Source organism: Pipistrellus kuhlii, unplaced genomic scaffold, assembly GCF_014108245.1.
Source record: "Pipistrellus kuhlii isolate mPipKuh1 unplaced genomic scaffold, mPipKuh1.p scaffold_m20_p_10, whole genome shotgun sequence".
Classification (NCBI taxonomy): Eukaryota; Metazoa; Chordata; class Mammalia; order Chiroptera; family Vespertilionidae; genus Pipistrellus; species Pipistrellus kuhlii.
This window is the reverse complement of record NW_023425405.1, coordinates 33,222,050-33,245,748: the sequence shown is the minus strand read 5'-3', so window position 1 is coordinate 33,245,748 and position 23,699 is coordinate 33,222,050. Positions and strand designations below refer to the sequence as shown.

Here is a 23,699-nt window from a genome sequence, read left to right as displayed (position 1 = left end):
GCTGACCCAATGCAAAGCTAAATCTACAGTATATACAAAATAGTAACCAAGTTCTACCTCATATTAAAAGGTTATTTGACTCATGGGATCTGCAGGGGGAAAGATAACTGCTTATTTTTCCTTAAAGTTAGAAGTATTTTCCTCTTTTTTAATATATTTTATGGATTTTTTTACAGAGAGGAAGGGTAAGGGATGGAGAGTTAGGAACATCGATGAAAGAGAAACATGGATCAGCTGCCTCCTGCACACACCCTACTGGGGATGTACCTGCAACCAAGGTACATGCCCTTTACTGGGATCGAACCAGGACCCTTCAGGCCTACGCTGTATCCACTGAGCCAAACCGGTTTTGGCAGATGTATTTTCCGCTTAACTTCAGCTGAGTGACGGTATGTGCCTGGCCTGGTCCAGATGTAGGGGCCATGGAGCTGGCATCAGCACACCTTGGGCTGAAAGGGGCCCAGACCAGCCCAGCCAGAGCCCAGCAGCACCACTTCCGGAATCAAAGACAGGCAGCTGGCCAGGCTGGAGGGGCCAGAGAGAAGGCAAAATGCTGGTTGTTAAAGGCCATGGTAAGTACGAGTTTTCAAGACAAAAAAAGGGGGTATCCTTTCCTCATAAATCCTGGTTTCCCTAATAAGTGCTACTCAAATGAGGTCTGCAGACTGGGGCCAATCCACAAACTATTCCTGGTCCAAGATAAATAAATAGAAAAAATTAAAGCAAGCATTTGAAAATTTTGATATCAAATTGACAGGGTAACTATAAGTTTGTTAAATCGAGCAATATAAAGTCAGAATTTGTGTTTTGTATCTATTTGTTTTTATCCCATTGTGCTGGTAACTCACTTCCATTTGTTTGTTTTTTTTGAAAGTACTGGTCTGTAATACACAGGAAATTGTGTTTTAAAAAATTGAGTGAAAAACATGTTCACCCAAAAACATGCATATGAATGTTTATAGCAGCTTTATTCATAATTGCCAAAATTTGGAAGCAACCAAGATGTCCTTTAGTATGTGAATACATATGGAAATTCTGGTACATTCAGATAGTAAAATATTATTCAATGCTAAAAATAAAAATTATTGAGCCATGAAAAGACATGGAGGAAACTTAAATGCACATTAATAAGTGAAATAAGCTAATTTAAAAAGACTACCTACTGTATGATTCCAACTATATGATATTCTGGTAAAGAAAAATTCAGATAAGCAAACCAATAAAAAAAAAAATGGACAAAGGACCTTAATGGACACTTTTAAAAGAGAACACAGATGGCCAAAAGACATATGAAAACATGCTTAAAGTCACTCATCATCAAAATACTATGGTACATCTACACAATGGAATACTACACTGCTGTAAAAAAAAAAAGAAGGAACTCTTACCATTTGCAGCAGCATGGATGGACCTGGAGAGCATTATGCTAAGCAAAGTAAGCCAGTTGGAGAAAGATAAGTATCACATGATCTCACTCATTTGTAGAATATAATGAACAATATAAACTGATGAACAAAAACAGATCCAGAGTCATGGAAGTATCAAACAGACTGTCCAACCTAAGAGGGAAGGCAGGGACGGGGAAACAGGAGGTAAGAGATCAACCAAAGGACTTGTGTGCGTGCATATAAGCATAACCAATGGTTCAGATAGTAGGAGGGTGAGGGCATGTGCTGGGGGTGGGAGCAGCTGGCAGGAGGTCAAGGGAGGAGAAGAGATTTATGTAAGATTTTAAACAATAAAAAATTTAAATTTAAAAATTTAAAAACAAAATAAAAAATTAGATACAGTAAAGGAAAATCAATGATTGCCAGGGGTCAGGGGTAAGGAGGGTGAATAGGAAGGGCACAAAGGATTTTTTAGATCAATTAAATTATTTTTGGATGATAGTATAATGATGCCAACAAGTTATTAACAACTGTGAAAAACCACAGAATATTCAACACCAAGAGTGAACCTTAATATGGACTATGGACCTTGGGTGATAATGGGTGATATGTCATTGTAGGTTCATTGGTTATCACAAATGTACCATTGTGATGCAGGATGTTGATGGTGGGAATTTTTGCATATCTGGAGTCAGAAAGTGTGTGGAAAATCTCTATACCTTCCATTCAATTTGCTCTGAACCTAAAACATCTAAAAATTATCTACTAAAAAAAAAAAAATCAGGTTCTTCACCATGGTTTGAGAGAGGTTGCTGCATTTTCATTACTCTTTGACTCCAAATTCTACCAGAAACTCGGACTATATGAAACATCATGGTAATTCCTTCTAGAATCCAAGAAAAATGAGGGCGTAGAGGTGAATATTCACTGCATCTCACAAAGCTTCTTGTAAAATTCGACAGTAATAAAATTCAAACATTTTAGAAAAATGTAAGGTAAAATGTGAAAGCCCATCATAACCCCACAGCCCACAAACAAGAATTATCAATATAATAAATATTACTTTACTGTTTTTCATTTGTGGACTAATATAATCTATACTCTTGTAACTTTCCTTTTTTGTTTTCTTTATCTTGCTTAGTTTTCCATGTCAATACAAAAATAATAATAATAACTGCAAAGAGGTAACATTCATGATCTATGTGTCAGACAATGTTCTAAATATTTTACAATGTATTCCCCATTTGCTTCTCATGAACTTTTTGAAGTAGAAACTATTATTATGTCTGTCACACAAATGAGAAAGCTGAGGCACGGAGATATAAAATAATCTGCTCAAGTTCACATGGCTCCTAAGTGGCATATCCCAGCAACTGAAATGTATATTGTTCTACTTTTTACTTTTTAATGACTACTTTACATTTTTATTATTTAATAATATCTATCTTAGTAGGTATTTGGATTGTTTTGTTTTACTATTATAAGTAATGCTACAACATATCACTTTATTCATATTAGTGTTTCCATACAATAAATCCTTAAATGTGGAATGCAAGGTGAAAGTATTTAATACATTTTTATTATAATGGATGCCAGTGAATTGTCCTTCAAATTGTAGTAGTATCAATTGAAACTCCCACCAATCATGTCTTAAAATTCTCAGTTACTTATCTTTTATGAACACCATACGGTGCCACTTAAAAATCTTTATCAACCCAAGAACAAAAACAAATATCTTATTATAGAAATATTAAAGCCGCGTTATGAAGATGCAAAATTTCTGGAGATGGTTGTACATGGCATCTGGGCTTATGAATCAAATTCCTCTTTCTTCCTCCCCCTCCTGCTCTGCCTGGGGAAAGAAAGAACAGACGCAGACCTCCTTGGGAATCCCTGGCACTAACTACAACTCACAGGGTTAGGCCAAAGCTGGACCAGCTTTTGGAAAGTACTAATGTAACGGTCCTCCAACTTGGCTGCAGTCAACCACCTGTCAGTCACTCATTCCCGGACATGAGGCTCTGGTTTGATAACTTGGCTAAGGGTTGCACAGGGAGGGGGAAAAATCGCAGAAGACCATATCCTCTAGCAGGGTTCATTGCTTTTCCTTTTCACTTTCCTTCACCTTGAGCCCACCAGACATTTCATTTGCATGACATTTCTTCACTTGAGATTCTATTTGCCCTTTAAGTGGCCTCTTAGCATTCAAGGTCCTCTAGCTGTCTTCCTTCCCTTCTCCATTAGCTGACACTTTTCCTTCAGGTTTGTGAAAGGTTTGACATTCTCAGAGTTGAAGGTCTTCTGGTGAAACCAAAGGTAACGGAATGGAGGTATGATGAGCGCTGTGTGACATTATGTCTCTCGAGCACAGTTTGGCTCAGGCTATAGAACCTGAGCAGCTGTAACACAGACAGAGGCTGTGGCCATTTGCCTTCTATTTTATGATCATCTGTTTCATTACTTTGTGCTTTCACTACATCCTGGCCTCGCAGCCTGTGGCAGCAGGCTGGAGAGATAAGGCCTTCTGGTAATAAATAAAAGTAGAACGTTAAAACCACAAGAAAGGGAATGTGGAAAATTGTGATGACAAGGCCATATGTTTAGCCTGGAATATGTACTCTAAGAGTAGTTGGGAGCCGTTTTAACCTCTTTTAAGAGGACTTCACATTTATACTCTGCCTATCATACAAGCATTCTTAAAAGCATTATCAGCCAAAGAAAGAGACTGTTGGAGAACGCTCATTTCTCCTTCTATGCTTAAGTACAAACTACTGGCCTAGTGCAAGTGGCTTCTACTCAAGATACAATTCCATATAATTACTTATTTTACCGAGGAAAGATATTAGAAAAATATCAATATACTGATGATTAGCCGCAAATAGGACCACCCTTTCTATTCACCTTGATCCCCAAATGGCCAGATAACAGGGTTCTGCAAAGGAATGGTACAAAGAGGTGAAGGTAAATGCAAACTTAATTAAATGAACAATATGACCAATTGATAAATAAAGATGGGAAAATCCTTGGTAGTACCCATCATGTTATCTTTGACACATACTGGCTTGCAACAACTGCAGAAAAAAATCTACATAATATATAACAGTTCTTTTTACTTTCCATTCAAGTCCTCAACTTCATATATGGATCTGAATGCCATTGGTAAGTAAGTGTATTCCAATAATTGAGAAACCAGAGAATAATTTTAAACTTCTTTCCTATGCATAGAAGAAAATATTTTCGATTCAAATTTAGTAATATTTAGGATTTTTGTTTTGCGTAGCTCAATTTTTAATTCTTTTCAGTTTTTTAAAAATTTTTTCTGACCACCTCACCACACAGCTTTTTGTATGATCAAGACAGAAACTATGGAGGTGGGACAAAAGACTACAAATGAGAGGAGTGGCCTGGGTAGCATCAGATGTATTTACTAAAGCACAAAGGCTCCCCCTTGGGATGTGTTGTAGACAACTCAGGCAGCGGGCGAGGAGCAGCAGGGCCTAGTGCTAGCTGTCAGGAGTGCATCAGAAGTACTAGTCACTGTCTTATTACAGGTTTTTCATTGATTCAGATCCCCTCCAACATACGTGAGTAACTATAGAACCCAAGTAGTCTAGGTAGAGATCACTGAAAGTAGACGTGAGCATTTTATAGAAACCACAATAAATTCCAAATGGATTAAAGTACCTAGTGAAATCTTGATGAATAATTTTATGATCTTTGATTGGAGAAAACAGGACATTAAAGTCACAACCCTTAAAAGAAGAAGCTGCTAGATTTGATATATAAAATTCCTAAATGTTACCTAAACGAATTAAAAAAGAAAACGAAGATTAAAATGTTTATAATATTTAGAACAGACTGGTAGTCAATATGCTTATAAAAAATGAGCTCTTACACAATTTTTAAGAAATAGACAAGTACCATAGTATAGCTAAGAAACACACTAAGATATATTAAACTTCACTACTAATAAAAATAAATAAAAATGAAAGGGTCAATAAGATAGTTTTTTTGCATTTTGACTCAGATTTAAAAGAATAATAATACTCAATATTGAGTTTGCATAAATAGGCACTTTAATACATAAATAGAAATATATATGTATATATTTACATGTATTTACATACACCCACATTTCCTAGGAAACATTTGTTTATTATAATTAGATATTCCAAACAACATTAAATATTTATTGTTTTGGATTTGGTATAAATAAATTGATTCTTTTTTACAAAAGAATACTATGCAGCTGTCAAAAACGAAAATATAATCATGTTATATGATTCTAAAAATGTGCAGGATGAAAGTATTAATAATCCTGGGCAAATATTACATAGTCCTATTTTTTATAACTGAATTTATATATGCATTTTAAATGTCTAGGAAGTTCACGGTTTAACTTCAAGAATGATTATCCTTGGGAAAACTGGGAAGAACTTGTAAGGGAGAATAAATAGCGTGACTTTCATTTTTTCTTGATAGCTTCCTGTTTTCTGAGTTTGATACAATAGACAAATACAAATTTCATAATAAGAATCACTTTTTATTGAAAACATAGAAAAATAAAATTCTCATTTTAGACTTTTTTCTCTACCCTAACTGCAAGGACTTTAGCTAATGAATTGGAAAAAGCTAAAGACATAAACAGTTGACTTTTTAACTTATGTATGACTATTTTTAACTCTGTAGAAATTTTACTCTAGTAGTTCATTCTGAATATAGATAACTATAGCTAAAATAAATCTTTGAGTGAAATAGATATCTACAATTATTTCCTCCAAATGTTTCATTTTACAGATAATTTTTTTTTTAGATTAGAAAGATGAAATGCCTTTCCCAAGTTCCAGAACAAAGGATAACAAACCACAATGAAAATTCAAATACACTCACTCCTCATTAACTTCTTGTTTGACCCTCTTTTGTGACTTTTATAGAGACCCTGTGCACAGATTCATATACCACTAGGATCCCTCGGCATGACCTGTAGGGATCAGGCCAAAACTGACCCTCTGACATGCCCCCAAGAGACCCCAGATTCCGAGAGGCCAGGCCAAGGGACCCCGTGGTGCATGATCATGCCTACTGTGGGAGGGCTCTACAGCATGTCTGGCCTGTCTGTTCCATTCCTGATTGGCCTGACTCCAGCAGCAAGCTAACCTACTGGTCAAAGCATCTGCCCCTGATGGTCAGTGCACATCGTAGTGAGTGGTCAAACAGTCGAACGAACAGTCCTACACTTAGCATATTTATTATATAGGATGAATATATATACTACATTTATTATATAGGATAGGTATAGGAACATAATTTAAGATAGTTGTCATAGCATGTTAGTGTTCTCTTAAACAAGGCCATTAATATTGATAATAACTGCAGTAGCATTGCCTTATTAGAAAGGACATACCCCAGTGCTTACATCTCTTTTCAAATTTGTCTAGCAGGTCTTCCAGTTTTTACCAAAAGCCCCCCGCCTAAAAAAAAAAAAAAAAAAAAAAAAAAACACAAACCACTCATTACCCAAATGTTCCACTGGTGACAATAATCATGATGACGATGATGATAATGACAATGATGATGATATAGTACTATTTGAGCTATTGCAGTGTGCAAATCATTTCATTTTCACCACTTGGATAGCAACATTACTTTTTGCATTTTCTTAAGGAAACTATGGCTTAGAAAAGTGAATTAATCAATATCACAGAGCTGGTATGACATTCTAGCACCTTGTAGGTATGTCTAACACCAAAATTAAAAAATAAAGGATGTTTCATTATTACCTTAAATTGCCTCAAAGATTTAAGACATATCGCATGTTCCTTGATACTAGGTTAGATCTAATCACTGTTCTCACAATGTCCAGCATATTATAATGTATTACCAGTGGTGCTGCAATATATTTTCATGCCTCCTTTATAAATGGTCTCATAAATAATGTGTTAATCAATAGTGAACCTCTACATTACACCTAAAAGCACTGACCCATCACATACTTATCCAAAGACAGCATCTTTTTTCACTAAACAGTCTTCAGACAACTTAAGAGAAAGTAGTGAGAATATCAATAAATTACTATATAGCACTTATTCAATTATACTTGGACACTGGTTTAAAACAGGTAATGGATGTAAATCTTTAGTAGATCTGACTCTACAAAATTTTTCTGTAAATCTTCTTTCCTCCCCATTCATTTACTGTTTTTGTTATATTCTTCATACATTTCCAAATTATATTTTTAAATTTCCTTTTCAGTTACTGTTTGAATGTGTCTGCTGTAGTCTTAAACTGTACTCTTATTTTTTCTTCATCAGTCATATTATACCCCATGTACTATTCCTCACCCAATCCTTAAAAACTATCCCTGAGCTGAAACCGGTTTGGCTCAGTGGTAGAGCGTAGGTCTGCGAACTGAAGGGTCCCAGGTTCAATTCCAGTCAGGGGCATGTACACTGGTTGCGGGCACATCTCCGGTAGTGGGTGTGCAGGAGGAAGCTGATCGATGTTTCTCTCTCATCGACGTTTCTAGCTCTCTATCTCTCTCTCTTCCTCTCTGTAAAAAATCAATAAAATATATTAAAAAAAAAAAAAAGAACTATCCCTGAGAAACAGCAAGGATGAGCAGTGAAAGAAAGCAAGACGAGCCACTATAGAAATCCTGAATAGACTAGAATTTAGGAGTTAATACACAGAACCAACTAATTACAGAGAAAAAAGTCCAGAGCCTGACACAGAGTCATCCCTCCTTCTGCTGAAGTTTAAATGTGACAAATTGTCATTGACCAACCTAGCCAGGTAGGCTCCACTGAGCCCTCTTCTCAACTAAGCCTCAACCCTGACTTGAACAAACACTAACATAGTTTCTAACAACTCTAGGCCACTAGCTGAGAATGGCCCTACCTTCCTTAAAGTGCCTGCCTGAGAAAAGTCAAGGTATCTAAAAGGAATTTGCTGCTTGTTCCAACCAGCATCTGAAGAGGAGGTCCCTGTGTCTCAGTCTCTAATGGGAGGGTAGAATCCTAACTTCAAAAAGTGCCAGTTAGCAAACACAGATGAATTTCACATAAACCTACTCTTGCAACAGTGGACTACTGATTTAAAACTGTCTTCATTTATCTTTGGCATGGGAGGCATCACAGAGCAGGGATCTTTGGCAAGAAGAAAGCCAGGACGAACCCGGGGTGCTTGTAGATGTGGTGGACAAGCACCTCCTTCAGTTTTCTGAGAGCTCTTTTTCTTATTGACACTCACACCCTGGAAAAGACTCTGAGTGGGACTCAGAAGAGAGGAAGGAGGATGTCATTCAAATAGGGCTTGTTTTATGTTCAAGGGAAAAAGAAGCAGAGGAGACCTTCAACTTTCCTCTAAGTCTCTGCCAATCAACTCTCCAAAGTAAAAAAAAAAAAAAAAAAAAAAAAAAAAAAAAAAAAAAAAAAAGATATAAGAACTTTGGCTACCAAACAATAAAGATTATCCACTTGCACTTAATCAGAGGTAACTTCCAGGAGAAAGTTACAGCCCTGCATCAGTGGTGGGAGCAAAAAACCCAAGTTGGAGAAATATGACCAGTGGGAGTGATAAGTTGCTGTGAATCCAAAATAGAGGGCAGACAGTGGGATTCCTGGGCCTGAGAGTAGGCAGGAAAAAAACAAAAAAACAAACAAACAAACAAAAACAGTGAATGCGATAAAGAGTACATAAGGATCACTGACCTGAAACCAAACCCTCCCTCTTGCCCTGACCAGTTGTGTATTTGAGTCACTATGCGTATTTCTGAGTTTCAAAAGTTTCCCTTGTAGCAAGTTGGTAATAATACTTGCCTGCAAAATAACACATAAACTATGTTAAATGCTTAGCATGGGACTGGCACCTAAGAGTAATAAAATATAAAGTGGGATTTTCTGCTGCTCTGTATTGTCAATTTGCATCTGGAATTGCTAGATTTAACTAATAAAAACATAGGATGCCCTGTTAAAGTTCAATGTCAATAAACAAGTTATAAAAGCTCTTCAGTTTAAATACGTTCCATGAAATATTTGCCCCTTATTTATCTGAAATTCAAATTTAACTGTGTATCCTATATTTTATCTGGCAATCCTACAAGTTGCATTCAAAGCTGGAGTTAAGCAAATCATTGATATAGCATCTTTGTAAAGAATCTACAAGCAATGGAGGGTCAAAGTCTTCCCTGGGTCTCAATGGAACTTAGCCTAAGTGGCTCTGCCACTCCCTTTCACATCCCCTCCTCACCCCCATCCTCTTCCCATAGAGATATGAAAACTGTTGGAGAAATATTAGTTGGAATACGGAATTATCAGCATAGGGAGAGAATACTTTTCACAACTACCACCAAACCAAATGGGGGAGGGACGAGGACCAGCTCCTTCCCTTGGTTGGAAGTTTAGTTATGCACCTGAGTTGCTGACATCCCCTCTGAACCTATGGGCTAGGGGAGCATTTTTGTCATGACAAAGATGCTTGCGCTTCCTAGGATACCAGTAAACACTTCAGAAGATATGAGGGTTGAAAGAGTGCTGAAGAGAAAGTCAGAGCAGGCTGGCTTGCATTACATGCAGTGCAGTGATGAAGCTCCAGTGAGCCGTCTAAGGAATTCACAAGTGAATCTCAACTGAGAGACAATATTTAGATGCCTTTTGTGCAGAGAGCAGTGATGGCTAGTCAGTGTTAACCAGAGAAGCCTAATAGTCGAGAGAAATTTCCTCCAGTCCCAGGTAAGTGAGAAGACTTTTAACTCCTCTCTATAAATGGAAAGACTTAAATTCTCTCTAACTCCTCCTCCTGAATACACCAGAGGAAGCCAGGAGACAAAAGGGAGGAAACGGGAGAGCAGACCATTAATCTTCGCGCGCCCCCCCCCCTCCCCCCAAGTCCCTGAGGCTGAATCCTCACAAATTCTGAAGGAATGAGGATGAGGCCTAGATTAGATGTGAGACACAACTAAGTTGAATTAGACAGGGCTACATTTTCTAATCACATAAAGTCTGGGAGCCACCCAAAAGGACATGAAAGATAACAAGGAAAGTAAGATTTGACCAAATATGTTTGAAATAGTAATTGAGGAAAAATAAAACTGTTTTATGTTTGGACCTGTGAAGGAAAAGAGCCACATGTTAACCTGACAAGCTCAGGGGAGACTTGCGTGGCAGTCTTGTAAACTCAGAGACCTAAAATAACCACAAAAGATGGTTTGAAAATTAAATATCTAACTACAAGCAGGTTATAGTGGGTAGTCATGTCCTAGACTGATATTTTCCCAGACAAAGATCAACTTAGATCTTCTTTACTGAGACCATTTGCCTTCCTGCCTCTAAGACAGCGTTTTTCAACCGCTGTTCCGTGGCACACTAGTGTGCCGCGAGATGTTGCCTGGTGTGCTGTAGGTGCAGACAAGACAAGAATTTTATAATTTTTCACTATTTTGTTTACTTAATATTTCATAATAAAGTAATTATAAAATACTTTCTTTGTGTTTATTTGATTCCTATTCAAGAGAATTACTTTATATATAGTCAATATAGGCACAGAGTTAAATTTTTTAACATTTTCTAATGGTGGTGTGCCTCGTGATTTTTTTCATGAAACAAGTGTGCCTTTGCCCAAAAAAGGTTGAAAAACACTGCTCTAAGATAACATACTAAGAGATGTCTGGGTAACTTGTAACTTCCCTTTTTCTGGAGCCCTTGGGGCACAACCAAATGTGGTTTATGCCAGGACAGATGCCTCAAATTCCTTCATTATCATGTTAATTGTTCCTGCACTCACCTAAGTACACCTTCCATCATTTTACTTTTATCCAATCCCAGGGCTTTCTCACCACTTGGCTTTCTTCTGCCTCCTTAATCCATCACCAATAAACTTCATGTAACCCACCTATGTCCCTCCTTTGATTTCAGTGTATAAAAAGAAATTTAACCCGCCATTCTTCGGAGCATTATCTCAATCCGTTGAGGTTCTGCTTCCCGGCATATGTCGACAGTTTGGCTCAAATAAACTCACAAAAATTCTTTACATGTTTCAATGGCTTTTTCATTAACAGACCTCACCAAGTTCAGACTCTCCTAGTTGGCCCTCAGTATGCACAGAGTGAGTCCAGTCAAGTGAGAGCCCACACAGGAGCTTCCATCTAAGAGATCCTTAAACAAAGGAAGGAGTTTCCGAAGGTAGGCTGCTAGGGTAGAGAAAGTAGACATGGATTCCAACTGGTAAATAAGGCATCAATTAAATTGCTATGCAACAAAGATCAAAGTGTCAGGGATAGGGCAAGGCTAGTAGTGGTAAGGTAGAAGTTGGCTTCAGCCACCAGTCCACTGTTGGGTTTTGGAGATCCCAGGGATCAAGCACCCTGGTGAGAAAAAGGGGCTTAGATTTGGAATTCTGCCCTTCAATTTAGTGTCTCAGGAATATAAGGTCATGGTCTCTGAAGGAAAAGAGCATGGAGAAACCACTTCAAAATTAGTGAATGGAAAAAGACCTCTTTGTATTATTTGAGCTGAGACTTTGTAACAGGTCAGGGGGTAGTGAGAAGACTAAAAGATGTCATCCTCTAATTTGAGCTTCTGAAACTTAAGCAATCACTGGAAAACCTACAAGTTTAAAGATTCTCTCCCAGAATGTTGAATGTGCTTGTTAAAGGTGAACTCAAAGATTTACCTGCAGAGGGGGTAGAGATCAGGCCCAGGATCCTGCAGCAGCTAACATGACACTATTAAAATCAAATGCAATACATTCCTTATACTGCTTTAATTATCAATGCTAATAGAAGAAGCACAAGGTAATAAATTCAGAATTTAGCTGGCAAAGGAAAGCTAGTTTTCATGTTTCATTTTTAAAGCCATCATATTCCTATTTAAGCTTAAGTGTCCTTGCATGTTCTTTCAGACTGGTTCTTGCTCTCTTCTATAAAACTCTTACTGAAGCAAAGAAAAGGAAAGAAAGAAGACCACTAGGTTTTAATTCTTTTTGGCTTCAATTATTTACTGTCAAACTCATAGTAAAAAAATTACAAACTGTAGTTGCGCCACTCTTTTTTTTTTTTTTTTTTTTTGCCTTAAGATGATGAGGATTTTATCTGATTTTTGAACTGTCTGTCCATTTGAGAACATCTATAAATGACATCATGTTTACAACATATTTTCAGATATAGCATCTCATTTTTTTAAACTCAGAGTAAGCTTCACCAAGAGATAGAAATGATAAAAATTACTATTCTCTCTATACAGATAAAGAAATTGAGGCTGGACCCAATAGGGCAAGTGGACTGCAAATGGATTTGAATGAGATATTTTGATTTCCGCTCCAAGACTGCTTTGTAAGCATAAGTGCCTTTGGCTTCTTTCATTTCCCCTTTCAGCCATCCACACCCACACTCAGTAGGAATGACAGGTCATTGCTGAACCCTGGCTACTGAGATTCTCCAAATTTCAGGCCTTCCTGCTACCATTATTGACTTCCTTGGACCTCTTAGTACTCTTCTCTCTTTCCTACACAAAACTTCAAAATCCTGCTTAAGCTCTGTTCCCAGAGTGAAGCCTTCTGATTTGTACCAGGAAAGGCCTATCTCATGGATAACTTGGCCCTGGACTCCTGAAGTTAGACTTCGACATTGTCTCCCAGTGAGGTTATATGTACATCACAGAGACATTCATAGAACTTTACACTTGTATGCAATCTCTAAATTCAATCTCTTCATGGTTAGAGCAATTTAGACAATCATTTACATATATAACATCAGTTCTAATCTAACCCATTTCAAACACCCCCTTCTCAGAGACTTAATTTACCAATGTTTATCAGTCTCATCCTCAGTTCCTGCCAAGCCAATCTCCAGGGAGTTGCTATTTTTTGCTATCTATATTATGCCTATGTCCCTTCCACAGACTGTATCACCCACCTTGAGAACCACTTTAAGACTTCTTTCACTCATGAAACATTTTCTCAGGAGAATAACTTTATTGGTTTTATCCTAACAATCTCACAATTATGTATGCCCGTCCCAGAAAAGCACTATGGCAGCCCAAAGATATGTTAATCAACAACCAACAATAAAAACTTTAATAACCGAGTCCTAGGAACTGATCGGTGCTAGACACAGAAAACTATTTTCTTTTCCACTTCTGCTATCTGCCTTTTCATATCCAGCACTGCTCTTCTTATTGGAAACTCCTTTCTCTGAAAGTCAACTGCAGGCATCACAGACTGAAATTTAATGGGCATTGATCATAAATAAAGGTATATTTCCATCTCTCCCATTGTCTATAACTGCAAACAATGTAATTTTAAAGCTCTAAGTAATTTGCTTTTCTCCTTTCAATGAAGGAGCCATGCTAACTATCCTAATTTAAAGGATTTCCTTCCTGAGGAGCTACAGCAATGAAAATTGGCTCCAGTCTTCAGAAAGAATACTCCCTTTGCCTCTTCCCTCTCTCTCTCTCTCTCTCTCTCTCTCTCTCTCTCTCTCTCTCACACACACACACACACACACACACACACACACACACTCAGTTTTGTTTTCACATGAATCTTTTTGTGCAGAAACAATATGCAGGGTGGGGCAAAAAGAGGTTTAAAGTTGTTTGTATGAAAAAGAATATAATAATTAATAAATAATAATGCAAGAATAAACTGTGTGTCATGTAATCAGAACAGAAAGCTTTTTTCGCCCCGTCCTGTGTTGCATTTAGGCAGATCTCACTGTTCCTTTAACCTACGAAGCTGGCTGAGAATGTCAAAGTGGAAGGAGGACAAGATGGCGTAGTTACATGTGGACAAAGGTAATGCATACTGTTCAGGCCAAATAGAATTTTTCTAATGATCTGAAAGACTAATTTAGAAAGCCAAATCCTCCCCTATGCCTTGATAATATAGCTCATGAGAGCCCTATGGAAGCAATAGGGAGATATAATTTTCCTCTTCTCAGTGATGAGGAAATTAATACCCAGGAAGGTTTATGATTCAAACAGGAATCTGTACCCTCAATTCATTTTTCTATCTCTTGAACTAACCTGACATAAGTCAAAAATTCACCATTCTAAGAGGGAATTTAAATATGCAAAATATTTAAAATTACTCCTAAATGTTTGTTGATTCGGGTCATTACCACTCATTATTATATTTATTGATGGCAGACAACGGACATGACAGAGAAACCAAAATGTCAACCAAACAAAAGGATATGCAGTCACAGATTGCATTCCCATCTCATATTTAGAAGTTCAGAAGCTGAGCAAAAAGCAAGCATGTACTTTAGTCTAGAAGCAATAGCCACAGCACACATTTACAGATTATGAAAAGAGCAAAATGTTCAGAGTCTGCATTGTTCAGCACAAAGAATCCCCCAAAGCTTCGGAGACATGTCCTTTTAATGAGAAACAATAGTTTGTAGCCAGATGTTCTGCATCGTTATGAATAGTTTAGAACCAGAAGAGGCACAAAAGGGGGCTATGAGCCCAGCACTTGGAAAATAAAGGCCTCTATGGATAAATGCAGCTATTAATACAAATGGTTCTGAGTAGGTTCAGCTTCTGTTCCAAGTCTGTCAATTAATGGCAATAAAAATAATATTTATATACCATTCCAAGAAAAAAAGAAGACATCAGACATGTCCAGAGATACCTAATTTTCTAACTGTGATCAGATCTGTTGCATGAAATAAGAATAAGAAATCTCCTCTTGAGAATACTGACATCCCTTAGCTTGGTTTTACACAAGAGACAAAATAGCTAACATTATTCTGATTTTCAGCTGGTTTACTGTTGGTAAGGAATGGTCTAAACATATTTCCATTTAATAATAGAAATGTGAATATGTCTCATGGAAAAGTAGCCATGAAAGAAACATGAGTAAATGAATTGACATCATATTGTATTGGTACTTTCTCTTTTCATATTGACTTAAAGAATGGCAGTTCAATTGGTACTTGCTTATCTGTAAAATCAAAATAAGCATATTAAATTATCATCAAGTTATAATAGTATCTAAGAATTTGATGTCAGATAGCGTGAGTTTAAATTTCAGCTGTAACACTCCCCACCTGCATGACCTTGAGCCTGCTACTTAACTTCTCTAATCCTGTTTTCTCCTCTGAGAAAAGGGGCAGTGGAAAAAAAGTCCACATCAGGGAGTTGTTGTGAGGATAAAATAAAAATGATTCATATGCAAAACTTAACACAAGATGTTAAGGATACATATGGTGACTATTTTTATTAACACATATAATTTAAAGGCCTCTTGGGAGAATTTGAGAATTGTCATCCAGGAATTCCACAAGCAATTTTATACGTTTGGGAACTGTAATAGGTATATGTCCATAATATATTTTTTTAATCAAATTTACTGTCTAAGCTCTTTTTCCATGGAGGTGAATTAATGCAAATTAAACAGGATGACTTTCTCCAGTTATAATTGGGCTGAAATGAGGTGGAAGCAACAGTAAGACAATTAAGTTTATCTTTTTCTTTTTTTCTTTTTTTGTAACCTCCAGCAGTTCATAGTAGGTTTTAGTGCCTGATGGTTGTAGGCTGTCAATGCTGCCAGGAGAAATTATTCAGAGACCTTCAAGGGGCTTTGTTTATCTCATTTTTCAATTAACCTCTCATTTTAACTTCATCATAATGCCTATGCCAATTCACACCAAAGAACAAATAAAAATCCCCCTTTGCCAGCATTATTTCTTTGCTTCACAAATCAAGCTTTATTTTTAGTTTTCAGTGCATAAATTAAATGCATGAAGAATGGAAATTTCAGATTGCAAAAGACCAGCAAGGTGGCAAATTATTTAACATAAATAGCTTTTGTGTTAACCTTTTTCCCTTTCTTTTCTGTTTCTTGTTTCTTCAGTATGAGGTAACAAGATTTAGCACTGATGAAAGCAAAGATCAAAGTGTGCTTGAAGGCTGGGATTTTGTTATAGTCTTAGTTTGAGATTTTGAGGCCTACGTGGCTACATGTAAAACAATAGGTCAAAATCCATTTCTCCTTTCTTGAAAGTCAACGTCACTAAACTTACATCTAAATCTGGGTATCTCATTCAAATGTATGTCAATGGCTCTAAAACACCTCCCACTTATTTGAATTAAGTCAATCCCAAGGTATAAATAGCTCTCAGTTAAACATATCCAGATTTTTTCACATCAATTGAAATAGCATTGAGATTTTTAATCCTTAAGCTAATAAAGTTTCATGCAGAAAAGTTAAAATCCCCTATTTAAAAGTGCCAAATGCAAAGAAGGCACACTCTTTTTTATTTTATTTTATTGCTTGGGGACTAAAAAATATGAATTTTGGTATGTTTCTTATATTTAAAAATCTTCTTTAAAAGCACATAATAAATTTTAGATAAATAAAACTATACCTGGTATTATGTTATCTACAGGTATTGAATATCTGTAATAGGTTAGTTTAGGGCTAACCTGGCTATATGCCAGCATTAAGAAAAAGATAACAAAGCCCTAGCCAGTTTGGCTCAGTGAACAGTGTCAGCCCACGGACTGAAGGGTCCTGAGTTTGATTCCAGTCAAGGACACATACCTTGGTGGCAGGCTCCTACTTACAATTAACTTCCTTTCTTTTTTCTCCATATTAAGAAATAGGATTATATAGGAAGTTCCCATAATTATTGAATTACAGACTTAATTCATATTTCCACTGAACCAAGGCATCAGGTGACCTCAGAGTTCCATATAATCCAGCCCTGAGCCCTGACTTGAATGTGTCACATCTCCATGTCAGAAATACGTGCAGTCCAACGGAACTACAATGCTTTTCCTTTCTAGACAAAAATACTGAGATTAACATTTCAATATTCTTGCTTTGTCATCACACATACTATTAAAATAAGAGCTGGTCTGCCTTCACCAATCTTTTCCCTTAAGACTGAAAAAAATCATTAGTGAGTAAAAGCTTTGGATCATGATAAGCCTAGGGTGAATTTGAGCTAGATATGTAAACTACCAAACAAAACTCTCTATAGCCTACTATTCATCCCCACGAGCCAGGCAGAAATATATGACATTTTATTCTTTGGAAGAAAAATAAATCATTGAAATATCACTATAAATGGAAATATATATTTAATTTCAACAAATAACCCCAAATTAAAAATATAATTTAATCAAGAAATTCTGTGAGAACCCAAGTACATTTAAAAGTATAAAATGTTGAAAGCATTATGCTAATTCAGAAAAATGTTCTGTACTCAAAGGTAGTAAGCCTCCAAATTCTACACTTTAAACAGAACTTGGACTGCAACAGCAATACTACCGTTTCCCCAAAAATAAGACAATGTCTTATATTAATTTTTGCTCCCAAAGATGCGCTAGGTCTTATTTTCAAAGGATGTCTTATTTTTCCATGAAAAAGAATACGGTACACATTTATTGTTAAATGAAAATAAAGGAAATTTATTTCCTGTATACGGTATGGTAGTACAGTAGTTGTCAACACAAACCAGACAAACTGTGAATCCTACAGTATCAAGAATTTACTCATTTATTCAATGACAATTATGTCATCATCTTCTGGAACATCTGAATTTCTTGTGACTCCATTTCTTTCAGAATCAGTGGACCAAATCTCTCATGTTTAGCCTAGGGGGCCTTATTTTTGGAGGATGCCTTATATTTCACTCAGAAGGAAACCTGTAAGTAGGTCTTATTTTCGGAGGATGTCTTATTTTCGGGAAACACGGTAGTAGCCCCAAGAAAATCAATATAGTTCTCGCTTTCATCTTTCTGATGTTAACCAATTTTTCCTCTAACTTGCACAATCCAACTCTTAACTGGAGTACAGTCAAAAAGGACCTACCAATGCCTGTGAAAATTTGTCTAAGCATATGATGCTGTCATGAAGTTTCCATTTTGCTCAAGACAGGCTGGCTGTCAAGGGATTACGAACTGTGCCCTTGTCAATACTAGAGATCTCACTTTCCAAGTGACTGGCCCCAAAGATGTAGCCCACAGAGCATGAGGAGGGTGGGGAAAACTGACTCAAGAATATTCTTGTTCACATCAGACACTTGCAAAAGAAAAACATAGGAAAGAATACCCTAAAATTCATAGTATACATTGGTTTTTAATTGTACATGGGAAGTTACCCAATCACATAAAAATGTTTTATGATTTCTAAAAATTATATAGATATTTCAGCTATTTATATTCCAAAACATGTTCTACATAAATCAAGAGTTAAACAATAGTTCAAAAAAAGTACTATCCTTTAGTTTTGTTCCAAAAAACATTTTGTTTTGAATAAAGTGAAAACTCTAAGTAGACATTCCAGTATCAAAACATAATTTTAGTTGACTTTTTAAAAGTGTTTTTATTGATTACTTACATTTTTCTAATTCTTTCTATATACAAGTTAGTATTGAGCTTTCCAATTATGGCATTTGTATTGATAAATAAAATAGTTTGTGTTAGAATCAATTTAAAAATTTGTTTTATACCCCATTTATAAACATTCTCATTAAAGTAAGTTTTATGTTTTAATCACCCACATAGGGCATTAGAAAAGATAAAAAGAATGCGTGAAAATTAATGTACTATCATAGTAATTTAATAAGGCTTCCATAAAGATTATAGCATCACTTTCTAGAGCTTCCTCTTAACATATATTCATAGCCAGCCCAGGATAGTACAAGAATCATCAGCACTTAAAAAATAAAACAAAAAGAGTAAATTCACCAGCCTTACCAGCATAAATGAGCAAGTAAATTCTTATAAAAGTTTCATTGGAATTAAAGTAATAATGAATACAAAAGATGTTATTATATTTATACAAGTTAATTTTCTCTTTATTTAGAATTATAAATATAACATCAACTCTAGTGATGGAAGAGCCATAATAGGAATAAGAGAAACTACAGGTGACATTTAGAATACTTTTCCCCTTAGTGCCATCTCATATTCCAAGTCATTGACTTTCACAATATAATTTTTATTTCTCCCAATTTTACTAAACCTTGTTTTATTTAAAAGAGAATAAATAGATCAATGGGTGATGGTCCATACATATAAACCAACAAACAGGCTAGAGTTGCAGACAGATTTATAAGTAAATCCTTAGTGTACTGTGATCCTATGGATGGTATTGAGTCTACACAGGGTTTTGTGGACCTCAAAGAAGAAACTGAATGCACCAATAAGGAAGCCAGGCACACTGGGAGACCTGTGAAAAAGTGAAAGGCCTCCACTCAAGAAAATGTGAAATGAGATTCTCCTCAGTAGAGCTACCATGTTAGTAGTCTATGGTACCCTGATGGCTAAGAAACACCATGGCTTAATGCCTACAAAAATGTTTTTAAGTTACCAATCATAATGGTAAAATAGCATGGACTTAATATGTATTCCTATTTCAGAGATAGTTAAGTACAAAAATTGTGAATTTCAGAATCATTTATGTTGAGACACAAAAGAGAGTTCATTTGAGGAGCTTAAAAATGTAGAGTTTGTGTCCCAAAATCAGAAATTACAAAACAACAAAGTCTAAGGGGTTGGTGAGGGTGAGTGGTGTGTGTGTGTGTGTGTGTGTGTGTGTGATGAAGGACAGAAGACAAATCCCAGAGAGTTTGAAGATACAATTAAAAAGCAGACTAAGTCATTAGGATGATGCTGCATATTGGGAGGCATTACAAGAGAGAGAGGGAAGTAGGCATGGAGACAATAATATGATCTTTTTCTTATTGAGCTAAAGGTCTTTCTGTACCAGCCAGGCTGGAATGTCTGGCCTAAGTTTAATAATGTTCACAGTCTAGCAAGAGCCTGAAGTTGCAAAACCCAGCACAAGCAGAGATGCAAAAGGTCACCATTCTTACTATTGTCTCTGTTGGTGTCTGGGCAGCAGTCCATGAGACTTCAAAGAAAATACAGATGGTGAGATCCCATAGAAAAGGTGTATCCCTAGATGCAGACATTCAGTCATATGCTAAATTTTAAGTAAACATTATATTAAGGTGTTAGCAAAATACCTTTTCTCTTGGACAATAAATCAAAGTTCCCACTAACCTTAAAGTAGACTTAAGTAGAGCACAACTGTCCTGAGAGAATTAATCATCTCTTTATCACTAGTCGGGGACCTTTCTCCCAAGTGCCAACACGTATCCTCTAATCATTCACTTCTACCTTCTGTGGATGCTTGGTTGTGTGCCCGAGCCCTCTCTCTGACCTCAGTAGAATGAGCTGGCTGCAGTGCCATGCAGACTGTCCTTGAAGACCACCTGGGAGCCCCAGATTGTGCCTAGCGCAGCAGCCTGTCGGAAACAGGCCACTGCCAGCACGGAGCAGGGAACACCTGTGCATCACCGTCTGTACCGGCCACTCTTTCACTCCTAAAGATCTTGCAAGATACAGGTCAAGTCTTTCTCCGGTAATACTTGAGGTACAAATATTCTTCAGTTTATCTCTCCCCACTGCACCATCGGTACAGACTAAGGACTTGGGAAGGGGATGAGTTAAGTTTCCTTTCATTTCCCATGTGCCATTATATGAATAGGATTTCATTCTCTGACCATATAACTAGAGTATCCTTCTTGTTATAAATGTGCCACAAACCCACACACATACACACACAACTACATAGACTATATCTGCTACAATTAAATTAAGACTCGACAACCAATCCCACAAATATTTATGGAGTTTTCAGTTTCTATTTTGCATTGTGCTGGATGCTAAGACTTCAGGCACAATCCTTGCCTTCAAATAGCTTCCAGTCTCAAGGGAGAGACAACACACAGCTTCTTATCTTTAATATTTTGTTGTTGTTAATCCTCAGCGGGAGCGGGGGAGAAAGGATTATTTTTTCCATTGATTCTAGAGGAAGTGGAAGAGAAGGGGGAGGGAGGGAGAGAGGTAGAGTGAGAGGAGAAAAAACATCGACTTGAGAAAGCCACATCAATTGGTTGCCTCCCACAGGTGCCCAACTAGGGAAATAGCAACCCAGGTGCATGCTCTTGACCAGGAATCAAACCAGAGACCCTTCGGTTTGGAGGCTGATTCTAACCATTGAGCACACCGAGCAAGGCTAAAATAACACTTTTAAAGATCTATCAATTAAGACCTTACATCTATAAGCAAACAGAGTTCATCAACGGAAGATGTTTGTTTTTCTAAACCTGGTCCAAAACCTAGCTTTCTTACTTTTTTTATTAACTTTATCCCCTTTTGCTATTTGGCTTAATTTGAAATCAATATTTAAGTTTTCAAAACATCTGGAAATATTAATTTTTTATTAATCAGCTTAACAATAACCCACAACCTTCGGACCAACTTGGAAATATTAATTTTTTAAAGTAATTTAAGATTTTTCTTTATATACTACCTCAGAAATGTGTAAAGAAAGGATCATGATTTTGTTACCTTTTTGTATTCAAAGTACAGTGAAATCTCAGTAAATGCCAGCTGACCAGTTCTTTTTGCTGGGTAGTCTCCCATTTTACCCACTGTGGCAACACCCACCTAGTAGCTTCTTCTTTATACATAAGAATGAGGGTTTTAAGTCCTACATCTTTATCAGCATAGCTAAGAGGAGGAGTCCAAATTGGAGTACCCATATTGTGGGAATACTTGCTTCCAATATATGAAGGTGCAGCACCTAGTACATTTTTTGGTTTTTATAAGTTGGGTGATACAAATAAATCACAATGTTCAAAACAAAACCTCCTGGAGTTCGGAATTTTCCTTTTATCTATAAAAGCAAAATTTGGGTCAAATATTTTTCTGTTTTATTTTATTTTTTTGTGGTTCAAAATGTAATTGTATTTTTAAAACTCTGACTGGTTAACATTGAGAATCATTAAGACAAGCCAGCCCTCACTGGTTTAACTCAGTGGATAGAGCATTGGCCTAAGGGCTGAAGGGTCCCGGGTTCGATTCTGGTCCTGGGCACATGCCCTGGGCATGCAGGAAGCAGTCTTCAATGATTCTCTCATCATTGATGTTTCTATCTCTCCCTCTCCCTTCCTCTCTGAAATCAATAAAAAAAATATATTTTTAAAAAAGACAAGCTACAGCTGAAGCTGGTTTGGCTCAGTGGAAGAGCATCAGTCTACGGACTGAAAGGTCCCAGGTTCGATTCCGGTCAAGGGCATGTACATTGGTTGCGGGCACATCCCTGGTAGCGGGTGTGCAAGAGGCAGCTGGTCGATGTTTCTCTCTCATCGACATTTCTAGCTCTCTATCTCTCTTCCTTCCTCTCTGTAAAAAATCAATAATATATATTTTTTTTTTAAAAAAAAACCTGAAAAAAAAGACAAGCTACAGTATTTTATATATAATAATAAAAGCATAATATGCAAATCAACCAAATGACCAAACAGCAGAACAACTATCCAGATGACCTTTCGGACAACCACACTTTGACACATACTGGCGCCAGGCTAGCCAAGGCGGGTGTGATGGGATTGGTCAGAGGGCCCCGCCATCACCCCACCTGGCCAGCAGTGCAGCAGCGGGTGGGCGGGGCCTCCCTCTGCACAGTGATTGATTGCAGAGCTCCCACAATTGATCACCGGCCAGTGATGCCGTGGCAGGGGTGCAGGGCACCACAGAGGGAGGCCCAGGCTAGCCAACCATGACTGTCGCCCACAGAGGGAGGCAACCAGTGGAGGGGTAGAGGGGACAGTGCCACACAGATGGCAAGCAGCGGCAGTGGCAAGGGCAGGGCCAGCTGCTGGCAGCCAGGGGGAAGGAAAGCCCTGATAGGCCCTGGTCACCTGTCAGGCTTAGCGACCCTACCTAAGGGGTCCTGGATTTCGAGAGGGCACAGGTCAGACTGAGGGACACTCCCCCCATGCATGAATTTCCTGCAGCAGGCCTCTAGTTTTAATATAAATACTTCCACTCAAAGTAGTTATTCCATTTTTACTACTATCAATGTAAGGAATAGGAGTTTGTTTGTTTTTTTTTTTTAAATGGCTTTTGGTAAACAGTTTATAAATAACTAGAAAAGCATAATATAAAAAAAATAACCATTTGGCATTCACAAAGTAGTAATTTTAGCTGATTTTAAAAATTAATAATGAATACATTAAGATACTGGAACATCTGAAAAACTGAACAGACCAAAGGCCTGGATTCCAAACCTTATTCCACCACCTAATGATGGTCTCATCTGAGTAAGTCACATAAATCTTTTGTAGGTCAGTCCCCTCTTTCATAAAATGTGGCTGATAGAACCCCTAAACAGGATTTGAATGATATAAAACATGTAGTGAGTACTTACTATTAATTATTTACCCTTCTAAGCACTTTAGATGTATTAACTGAAGCCTCATAATTGTCCCAGTAGTAGTAGTAGGTA

The 23,699-nt window shown here is 37.1% G+C and overlaps 1 non-coding gene and 1 pseudogene across 1 annotated transcript; both read left to right on the top strand.

Moving 5' to 3' along the window:
* Positions 1-422: 422 nt before the first annotated feature.
* The window catches only part of LOC118714578, a 38,794-nt pseudogene continuing 15,517 nt past the window's right edge, over positions 423-23,699 (top strand).
* LOC118714612 lies at positions 6,795-6,857 on the top strand. Its single transcript, XR_004986620.1, has one exon. It is a non-coding gene; the product is annotated as a U7 small nuclear RNA (small nuclear RNA).